Genomic DNA, 12147 nt, shown 5'->3' with positions numbered 1-12147 from the left:
TGAAAAGACAAATTTATAAAGAAAGGGGTCTTCCCCAGGAATAGAGAACTATTCATAACAGGACAGATTGTAATGGGTACAATTTTGTTTACCTTCATTAACAGATTGAATGAAACTAGAATAGGTATACAAAAGGAAATAAAAATAGAGAAGAGATGTGGGGACAATCTGCCTTTACTGAAAACGTCAAAAAGGGGAAAGAACTAGTTAAACTAAAACTGGTTAAAGCTATTGGTCCAAGAAAAGGTTGTGATATATTGGTCCTGAATAACTGTAGGTTAGAAAAAAAAGAAAATTCCAAAGTAATCAGTCACAGAGACCCCTGAACAAACTTCTGCTTGGAGCAATGGGGCAAAAATGAGCCTGCTTTTAAGACTGAGTTGAGGCACTTCATGTCTTCTGGTAAACTCTATCCAACCTGACTTTAAGACATTATCTTCTTTGTTGATCATAATTTTTCCATTATTTTTGTGATCTTTGATTATTATAAAGAGAGTTTTGAGGTAATTATATGTCTACTACACCCCATCTTGGAAGGTGCCTTCTCTTTATCTGACACACAGATTATTGTTAGTTTTAACATTTTTGACTTGAAAAAGCTTTGTGACTCAAGTTTTTGAGCTCAAGTTAACTATATTCAAGCTCTTCAGCGCAACTGACTTTACTACTCAACTGCCATATCAAAATAGATCCTTCTGAAATCCCAAACCTTACTTCATGCCCTACTTCTGTATTTTTCCCTTTAATTTAAATTGAATCAACTTTTTAATTAATTTTTTGTTAATTAATTGCTTAAAAATATTTTCTCAAAAAAGTACTTCTGGGGTATATTTGATTAAGAAACATGTCATCTAAACACATCTAGGAATAGAGTTCCTTTGGCTTTTAGTTGCATTTGTTCTCCAATGTATACCTTGAGAATTAAAATCTCTCACTGTGCCATAATTGTTGAGAATATTGTTTTACTCTGTTAATTTTACAGATAGCTCTATCCATAACTACATCCATTTCTGATTCCCAGGGTATAGAGCTGACTTCTAACACTAACTATCTCCATGGAATTTCAACAGCCTTCCACAAAGTGAATTTGGCCCCAGAAGATTCCTTTTTATACATGCCTATTCCTTCTATTTTTTCTTTGCATTTCAGCATATGTAGTGTTTTGCTGACATTTTTTCTTTCATTCTTGTATTTCTGGATCAACCCAGACTTGTTTTCTGGACCTGGAAACTGGAAGGAGGAAAAAAAAAAATCTGATTCACTAATTCAGGATTGTCTATTTTGTTGACCATGTTCCTGGCATTTAAGACCATTCCGAAAACCATAAAAAAATCATAAAATGAGCTATTTTTTTTTAAATGGGACATTTGTAGTAATTCAATTGCTGTGGTATCTCAGTGTCTCGCTAGCATTTTTGAGATAAGAAGCTAGCAGTATCCATAATTTTCAGAAAGAGAAACTCAGAGGGATTGAACAAATGCTTTTCCAAGGTCATGATGGAATTCTGTGCAGAAGTATCAAATATTTAACCCAGGTTTCTTGTATCTCCAATCCCATGCCTTAATCAGAATATCAACCTGTCTTCAATCTGCTGCAAAACAGTATAAAAATAGTGTGGGACTGTTCAAATGACAGTGGCAAGAGAAGACCCTCAATATGCAATGACCTGTCAAACTTTGCAACAGTTCACCCTTCACTTTTTCCTGGTAGTTATTGTTACAGCCATCTGTATGCTGGTTTTTTTTAAAAAACCATAGTTTGTACAATATGCAACTAAGCATCTGATCCTTAATGTACACATCTAAATTCTTTGAGCTCTTTGAACATTAGAGAAAAGCAACCATTTGTGACTTTTTAATTGGTGTCAGTTGGCTGTATCATTGTTACTACATGACATATGTTACAAGGACTGTTCCTGCTGAAGGCTGGTGTATAGAACGTCACTTTACATTTTAGCAAGTAGCCAGTATCTCATCAGTTTTGCATAGCACATCATTAGCAACATCACGCAGTGTGACAGTGTATTGTGCCTAAATATGAAATGCTGATTCTTAGCTGAAAATATATTATTTTTGGTTGGAAAGCAGCTTCTATATCATAGTGTAGCTTTCTGAATTAAAATGAGGCTGTGGTCTATCACAAAATCACAAACTGACAGATCCTGCACAGGAATCCTTTACATTTATTCACAGTAACGGACTGAAAATAGTTTCTCTCTCATTTGTTTTGGCCCATGGTCTTCTTAATCTTGTATGAGTGCTAGAAGATTATTTCTGTTAAGAGAATATATTAACGATTCTTTGTGTTTTAAAGAATTTTTTAAGTACCAAATTTCTGTGCCTTTTTTCTAATTCGTTGAAGAGCATGAGAAGATATGTTAGTTCCTATTTATATTTCAGATCTTTATACATTTTTAAAAGTAGTACAGCTACAATTCATACTCTTTCTACTTTTCTCTGCCTGCAGACAGTGAGAATATGTGCTCTGCCATTCCTATTAATTTGCATAATAAGAATAGATTCTTCGATTTTTAAGATGAGGTGTCTGTTTATCCTCAGGGAAGAATAAGACATGATGTGAAATCCTGGATTCACTGAAATAACTAACAATAACTTCTGTAGAGATGGGATCTCTTCCATTATTTTGTTCTCAGAATTCTGACTTTCAGTAAGCAGGAGATTCCTGAATACATCTCAGGTTTTAAGTTCAACCAGCCTCATCTATATCACAGTTTACTTTCTGGTACTGAATGGTTTTGAACCAAGACACATGCTTGCAGTCATGAGCAAAGTGTTTGTGAAATATAGTAAATATATTATGCATTATTGAAAATTCCACTAACTCAACAGAAAGGACAGGCTGAAAGTCTTATTATAAATAAAAATGACAACTGTTATCATTTGTATATACCATAAGAGGGCATGCAGGCATATAGACTTAAAATTGTCAGCCCTAAGGAACTTATAAACCAAAATTAATTTACATGTAACTTAACTTTAAATAAAGCTTTACGAGTTCACAGGATTGTAATCATATCATCCATACTTTAAGGAAAATATCATCAAGGCAACATACTTCTTTCTCTGCATTTAAAAACACAGGTGAGATCTGCACTGAAAAAAGAACTTGGGAACAGTAAAATACTGGGGGATATATGAACTGACTTTATATAAGAATGAAAATTAATTTCTTAAAATAAATGACCAGAAGGTGAAATACAGATAGGATTTGTAGAAGTAGGATAGATCCTCATCACACCTCACAGCTGTAACTAAGACTCTTTAAACTGTTTTTTTTTTCCTGGATATAAATGATGAAACTGACCTAGAGCTAACCAGAATATAAAATATCTAACAGCCTTTCGAGGGATCTGTTGATTAAACCAAACTGTATTAAACCAAACTCAGAAAAGAAATGTGACAATTTGTGACTGATTTCCAGTCTCCTGTTTTGAGAGATCAAAAATATTAAGGGCCTTCCCAAAGAACAATATCTTTCATTACTTTCAAGTGTAAAAAACTTGTTGTGAAACTTAAACAAAGTGCTTTGGTCTCTCACACAGACAAGAGGTAAGTCTGAAAAACAGATAACATGCCCAGGTTCTCTGGCCCACTGGAAAACTGAAAAACAAAGGATAGCATTTATATGAAATCCATTCCTTCTTCTTAGGCCAAAGCAGATTTGTAAAAGTGCAGCCAGAAAACATGAGAAAGACTACTTCAGCACACTGTATGGAGAGGCCGGAGCTGTAAAGCACCGGTTCCTCTTATTGGAGCCATTTGGAATGCCTCAGAATGTATTCAGATCAAATGCACACGGTGGTCTTCTTCAAGATACAGCCTGGGCGGATTACACAGAAAAAATAGCATAAAAACATACTTGTCTGGTGCTTAAAGGTAGCTGTGAAAAAAGATATAGAGGGGACATCCTACATTACAAATAGCAAAAACAAAAAGAAAAAAAATCAAAAAAGGAAAAGTCCTAGTCCTAGAGTCCTCTCACCTTTTTATACCTTTCTGTGCTTCCTCACAATTCATTGGTCTTTCACTTTCTCTCTCCCAAATCTTCTCCTGTTGAGTCAATTGTCTCAGGACAGTACCCTCTGCCAATGTTATAAGGTCTGCCTTTGATCCATCAGCACATTCACAGATGCCTAACTGGTCTCTTCAGTTTGGGGAAGTGGAGTGTTTGCAAGGTTACCTGGAGGTCTGGAGTGTTAAGGCCCTCTCCTTCCTCTACGAAGCTCCCACTAGGAGCCATCCTCCCCCTTCCACGATGACCATGATTATCTCTTCCTAATCATCATGAGATCATTATCCACAGCCCCTAAGAGAGAAAGTGCTCTGACTATTTTTTCTAGTTCCAAGTGAGCTCTCCCATAACCTGGTAGAAATCATTATAAGGCCCAACCCCTGAGGAAGAAAGAGTACAGGCTGTACCACTCTGGGTTGTTTATTTGTGCAGCACTTATGAAGAATGTTTTGGATTAAACAGCACTCCTAGCCCACAGGATATGACAAAATGGAGAATCAGCATGAGTCACTGGGCAGATACACTTTTTACTTGAATCCCTTGCATAGGTTGTAAGCATAGTATGGAAACCAGAATGTCATGTCACTACACTAAGAGTCTGTGAGGAATGAGGATGCTAACGTGAGATTGTGAATAAAAGCCAACCTGAAGAGTGTTTCCTGCATATGCTTTTGACTTCTCATTCATCATTCATTAGCATTTCAGTGCTGTTCTCCTTAACCCTTTTACTTCTTTATTCTCCTCCCCCACACTAAGGACAGCAAACGGACTCTCCAGAATCCTGCTGTTGCTTGTGACTGAATATCCAAAGGTGCTCAGCTTTTTTCTTGGAGTACGTCACAAGGCAGGCCATGTTTTTCTCTATATTAGCTAAAGTAACAAGGACACATGATCAAGCTAGAGAGGTGGCTCACAACGAAGTGCCAGCAACATACTAAAGAAAGATAACGAATGACTAATTCTTCTAGGGAAAAGCACCTTGCAGCTGCAGGATTAGTGTTACATTGACCTGACTAGTGGCTGTCTCAGCTGGACTGGTGGCCTAGAAATGGAGAAAGACAACTCAAAGCTGTGGATGTTTGAGTGCTCTCTTCTCTGGAGGTATTCTTGGCTCATGTTGTAAACTTCCATCCTGTTGTTTACCTCAATTTGACATTGGTGACTGGCTGTCTATAACCCTGCTGGGTCAAAAAGACAGCAATTTAAAGATCCATATGTAGGAAGAAACAAATGGGGTCATCAAAACAATCATCATTAGCAGAGTGATTGGTTGGACTGCTGCTGAGGCAGAACTGGAAAGACCTTTGCAAACATTTATTTCTATATTTATACATGAAGTTGTTTGTTACTATTAAAAAAATTGTGTTCATCAGGTTAAAATTATTTTTGTGTCTGGCAAATATACTTCCTAACACTATTAATGGCAACTAGAAAAGGAGGGACTAGAGCTACTAGATAAATGTAGCTTTATTTAATTTATTCAAATGACAGTAAAATGAGAGCAGGCATTATCTCTTGAAAGAATATTTGTTATAGATTCCTTATAAAATTAAGGAATGGCTAAAAATTGTTCTCATATATTCATCTATTGTGAAGAAAACTATGCTGTAAGAAGAGATTTGAATACACATTTAATAAAAGCATTATTCCTATCATAACATTGTGTTTGAAGGAAGCAGACATAGGAGACCTGAATTGATTGAAATCACAGTATTATGCAAGAAGTTATGGATTCTGCAAATAAAAAAAGTCTAGGAAAGAATGAAAGGCCTTTATAACCATAGTAAACTCTTTGGAACACTGTGTAGGCCAAAGATTGTAACTCTGTCTGTCATCGTACAGCACTCCTATTCAAGAGAAAGGTAGAAATGTGTGTGTAGTTAATGCAGCATGTATTTTTTCAAGGAAATACTCATTATTTTCAGTCTCATTACAGCCCATTTCAGACAATACTTTGAACTGCTTACACGAGCTGAGAGTTTGCAAAGATATTTAACATTTAGAGCTGAATTAGATACAGGAATCACAAATATGGAACCTATTCAACATGTCCAGAGACAGGTCGGTTATCAGAAAAAGGTCTCTTTCCTGCTTTGTTTTTAAAGATAATGTCATGACACCGGTCATGATGTCTCTTTTTTTTTTTTATTTAAGAAACTTAAACAATTACATTTATTTTGGGGGCAATTATTTCTTATTTTATAATCCATTAAGGATGTTAAACTAGTTTTTTAAGCACAGAATTTATGGGAAAAAGATGAAGCAGCTAAAATTCAGAAAAGGAATGCTGATATCACCATTTCAGTCTGGGTGACAGACACAGGCAAGTAATAGAAGTTTAAATGTCTCAATGCTTCATATATATGCAAGACATACCAGAAGCAAAGGTGAATCCCTTTTCCTACTTTTACTCTCAAGAAACAAGATAACTTCTACTCAGTAGTGCAGCCAGTCACACTGATCCATGCCTTTATCACCTGAGAAATAAACTGCATGATCTTGGTCAGACAAGGAGAGATAAAGAAATTTCTGGTGATTCACCTTCAACAGTGTATTGAGTATATGAAGCTGAAAATTTCTTTGCACTGCTTGGTGTTTTTCTTTCCAGTTTTGATTCTATTCCAAAGATCTCTTTCTAATACTAACAGCTTCAGCTTGTTGAGCTGAGCATATACATCTATGTATAAATAAATATGCAAATATATATACAAGTTCAAGCCTGCCCTTGAGTCCTGGCATCCACATTCATTGGGCACCTTAAGTTTGCACTTGAGCATTGGCTTTGGCAAATCTGAGAGCTAGCAGGAAGCTTTGCCCTTTGCCTGAAGATTTGCCCTCTGGTCAGGTACAAGGTTGGACTATCCCACCACCTTTATTTTGAAAGGGTCTGTGACAGCATCACATGGGAGAGAGCCAGTCTCTGACTCTGATTCTCTGCTGACAGCAGCATTGCCTGCAGCAAGGGACAGGCAGGATGTCTGAGCACGGCTGTTCTGAGAACAGACATGGTTAAGCAAGGTATGTAGATCCGTGGACCGTGGCCTATAGCATAGACATGCTTTATTCCACCCCCAGAACCATGCTCCTCCAGCCAATTTACTTGTAGTTTCAGAAGCAGATTTCTTTTCTACTTGTAAGTCATTTAGATTTAACACTCAAAGAGTGTGACCCTCTCAAACTTTTCTTACTGTGCCTCTCTTAATCCCATCTGATGTCACATCGTAGTTTGCCATATGTGGTAGTTGCAGACTTCCTAAGCCACCTAATATTTTTGAAGAAAGGCAAGAAGAATGATCTCACACAGAAAAGTAGAATTTGTTTGCTCTGCGGTGGTGGGGCTGTTGGTCTTAATTACGCATATTTGGTCTTAATAACACCATGATGATAACCAAAAATCCTAGGGAGGTTATAGGTAGGAATCTTTTAAGTCATACAACATTCAGAAGGTCTGAGGGCATTGTTAGGTTATTTTCTTTCACATAAATATATTTATCTTTGATGGGTTATTTTCAGGACCACTTTTTCTGACACTAATCTAAGAAGCACTATTCAGTGTCCTGAGTCCCTATTCCAAGTAACCTTGCTATAGAACAGCAAATATCTCTAAATACCTTCAGAAAATATCTTTAAGTCAGAAATGGTTATAACATTATGCAGTATTAGACCTTAGATCCAGCTTATAAGGTGTAGTTACATAGTGCCTCCCTTTCATATTACTGTTGCATCTTTATAATTGTACCTCTGAAGAGTCAAGCTTCACTTGAGGCTTTACTGATGAGTCCTGCCCTGGCTTGTCTGGAGCACATCAATGACAGAACTTGGCATCATGGTCTTCTGAACACAGTGCGTAGATATAACTTGCAGTGGGGAAATTTTTTCTTTACCATGATATTTTTTGCTTTCCCTGTTCAATCCATTATGAATTTTACCTCTGTTTCATGTTGTGCCTACATCTAGTAAAGAAAATTCTTGTCCTTGCTAGAACTTGCTAGCCTTAAATCTGTAGAGTCTGTGCTTCCGCTTCCTGTCTGGAAGCTGTATGATGTAGATAATATTGTTGACCTGTGTAATGCTGTTAAATGGTCCCTCCTAGTCTGTTTACAGTACTCCTGCCAAGCTGGGATCAGAACTACGACCTTTTGCCCCACCTCATATGTCTAAGCCTTAACTTGTCAATCATACCAGATTTTCTGCTTTTGCTGTGTTTCAGCAAGGTTATTATGGTGTGATAAGGCCATAAACTCACTTAGTCTCTTGTGGAAGTCCAGCACATATGGTACTGCTGACTCCTCTGATGCTTCCAGCTTGATTTTTCTGCTTGTCCCTTGCAAGATCAAGGAGCTCTCTCCCCCCCGCTGCAAACAGGAGCATGTAAGGCATAAACCTCATGGTCTTTTCTGAGACCCCTTGACATGCAAGTAGAGATTACTATTTGCCTTATTATTCTTACATTTGGCTTTGTAGGTCTCAACATGGCTTTGGCTGTCCAGGTAGACTCTCCCAAACCCCCATTTTCCCCATCCTCACATTGCTGGTCAGGTTATGATATAGGAAGATCTAGAAATTTCAGCCCCAGCCTCATTCCCAGAATACTTTCAGGATACACATTTTGGTTTTATCCATACTTTTCCTTATTAATTTTCTTCTTAATTCATCTCAGATGGCCATCCCATTAGATGACTATATAATTTGGATTGTACTTATAAGATGCAAAATATTTTGTTTGGAAATACAGGAGAAATGATTCAATGAAACAGCACCTAATATTATCTGTGAACAAAAAGTGAGTGAAATGGGAAGCAGAAGAGCATACAAACTGCTGAAGATATCAAATAAAACTTTAGCTAGTAACCTATTTTGTCTCTAACGGTGGGCAAGTATTAGATGAGGCAGAGGAAATTTCAAGACTCTCTGTGATGTATAATTATTAAACTTTGCTTATATGAAGTTTCTTCATAATACCTGCCGTAATATTCCTTCAGCCAGGAATCTCTCTCTCTCTCTTTTCTTAATCATTTTCTTATTTTTATTATTGGTCTTAATAAATTTTGTCTCAAGTGAAGAAGTCATCTTGGTTGGAGCCTTTTTTTTAGTGGAAAGTCAGTAACATAGTGGAAAAACTTTAGTCAGAGGAACTGTTTGTCATAAAGGCCATATATCTAGCTTAGATATTAGAATTATTTCTCATTTCTTTTGCTATTATCTTCCAAACAGCTACTTTAAAATATAGGGTACACATTGCACTAATTTCTTGGAGAAAATAAATACTGGAAAAAGCCCATAAAGTAAGATTTTTTTTCATATATTATAAGACTTTTTAATACTTCTGAAGAAGTTATACAATCTTACTCATTGTTTCTAGTATGTGAGGATCCTATTTCTAATTACCCTGTATAGTATGCCTTACTTTATTTCTATGTTCTCCTTTTTACGTACAATGCATTTCACTTGTCTTAAGAGGATTTTATGGTATTATTTTGTACAGGTGCTTAGGAAGAGTAACATCAGAACTTTTAATCTTCTAATTATGTAGTTTAACTTCACATCTGGAAGTTTTACAGTGTAATAATTGAAAGACATTCTTAATCTGAAGGAAAGAGAGAGATCTTATTCAGTATGAAATCAGACTGACATGGTAAAATTTGGATTAATGAATTTTTTGTTAATTTTAAAAGACTTAGGCTCTGGAGTAATTTAAGGTTTCTGTGTTTGTTGATATTGCTTTTTAATGTGACAACTGTGACATGCATTTCCACAACAGATGGATTAATGTCATTTTTGAAAAAATTACTTCACCTAGACAGGTGTTTCCTGTATATGTTTGACATTAAATTAAACATTGCTCCAGATGTTCTGTTTGTAGCGAAGCCAGTTAATTTTATTGGAACATTTAATCACAGATCAACAGTGAAATAGAAATGCAGTCTATGTGAAGCAGTCTATGTGAAGCAGATATTTAACAGAACTTCTTAATGAATGTGTGGAAGACTATATGGAAGCAAGATACAGTCTCTTATGTGAATCTCATATATATATTGATTTGTCATGCTACATTTTATGTATTCATACCTGAAGTCATGTTATTTGCTTATATTAAAGAAATTTCACACAAAATGATAGTCATTTTTCATTGGAGGATATTAATAGCATACACTCTTCCAGAAACCGAAACACATTTATATCATCTCACTGAACTGAGATAGCACTTAAAAGCAATTTATTAGGAATTATAAGAGATACCTTATCTTCAAGTGTGGGGAGTCCTGCGCTGGCTTGATGTTTGGTATCCTTTCATTAATCTAGAGTTGCATATATTCAGAAGTAGTTGCTCTGCTTGCAATGCATGCAGTCAGGACAACTGCACTATGATCTTTTATACCAAACTTAAATATCATTACATGCCTAGCTATTCTTTCATTAAGATTAGCTATAGATTTCCCATTAATTATTACATTGGATTTATTCATCATTAATAAATTAGATCTCTGTGTTCTGTCACTGGTCACTTGACCATCACGAAATAGGTGAAGAAAAAACTTGAACGCAGCCAGTGGTCATTTCAGGGTAGAAGCGAGAATATTTATATTTTTTTACTTTAAAATATTAGCTTAACTATGCACTAATAACAATTTAAACTTCTGTGATGATTGATGTTTTTTGTTGGCCCATCACCTCATTGTATAGAAGTCTGTTTTAATGAGTTTCTCTAATGAATATTTTATATTGATACTTGGATGAATGGCATATGGTAAATGTAAGGTAAATTACAGCTCTTTAAATAAATATTTTTCATAAATTATTTATTTTGTGATGCCTGTATTGGTTAGATGTCATGTCAGATGAAGACTGGAAATTATTTACTCTAATACTTATTTGAGAGTTGAAAAAGTAAAAGACTTTTAATTATTAACAAGCTTCCAATATACTCATGTAATTTATAGGAAACTACCATAAAATGTGTAAGATTACAATTTTGTGAGGACAGTTTTATTTGTATCATGCAAAATAGAATAATCTCTGGTGTCTTTACAAGAATTTTTATTTATTCATACAAAAAATATTGTGCTGTTCCTGCTAAAACATATTTTGATGAATTTCTGGTTTCAGAAGGATTATGAGTTCTTGTCAACTGTCATTATTTCCATCATAAGTTCCTGGTTATTTTTAGTGGTGCAAAAAATTGAAGTTAAAAATACTGCCCTTGGTTTGCATTGCATTCAGTTCTTACAAATGAAGCTGCAGAATGTAACTATTTGAATGTTCAGTAATGGCCCAATTCTAGATCCCCACTGGATTATTCCCACTGTTATTATTCTCACTGAAATTAGAGAAAGCTGAGGACATTTTAGCGTCTTTCAGAACTGAACCATTTTTCCTTCAGACATGCCCATGCCTAGCATTTAAAAAATGAACTGCACATGCCAGAAGACCGCTGAAACACAAGCACAAAACTGTAGCAGCACTTAGATATTGCAATATTTAAATGTGTCATGTCAGAGATGAATGCAGTGTGTTGTGCTCACCTGAAGATAACGGTTTGGCCAAAATGAGAGGTTTTAGCTTTAGGCATCATCTATTATGCTTATTCCTTGAATATCAGGGGCTAATTTCATGACTAATATATTTTGTATGCTTTCTAGAATAAACTTAGGATCTTCCTCAAAAACATAGGCAGATCACATCTTTTTTCGAAATACATTTTTATATATCTATAAACTAAACTTAGAATTTGGTGCATAATTCTGATGTGTAGCTTTTTCTTATATAATGTGGTCTACATTGCATACTGTTCAGGATGGTAGCTAAAGCACAGTTTAGTCTTTAGTAAGTAATCAAAATATTAGAAAGGTACTAATATACTACTGTTTTTAAAGAAATCTTTAAGCAGTGGTCTAGGAGAATAGTACTTAGTGGATATTGATTCTACAAACTAAGTGAAAGTATTAAGGCATTTCATGTCATGTAGCAGTGCTCTCATTGAAGTGAAAGGCATGTCACATTGTTTTTTCAGTTGAGTCGAGTCTTAATCTAGGCCAGTTCAAAGCTGAAAGAGTGTGTATTACGCCTTCCAGTTTTCTTCGAGGAAAGCTAGTGCATTTGCTCATTTATTATAAG

The sequence above is a fragment of the Dromaius novaehollandiae genome, chromosome 2, assembly GCF_036370855.1.
Source record: "Dromaius novaehollandiae isolate bDroNov1 chromosome 2, bDroNov1.hap1, whole genome shotgun sequence".
Lineage (NCBI taxonomy): Eukaryota > Metazoa > Chordata > Aves > Casuariiformes > Dromaiidae > Dromaius > Dromaius novaehollandiae.
The sequence above is the reverse complement of the archived record's forward strand: the minus strand, read 5'-3'. Positions refer to the sequence as shown.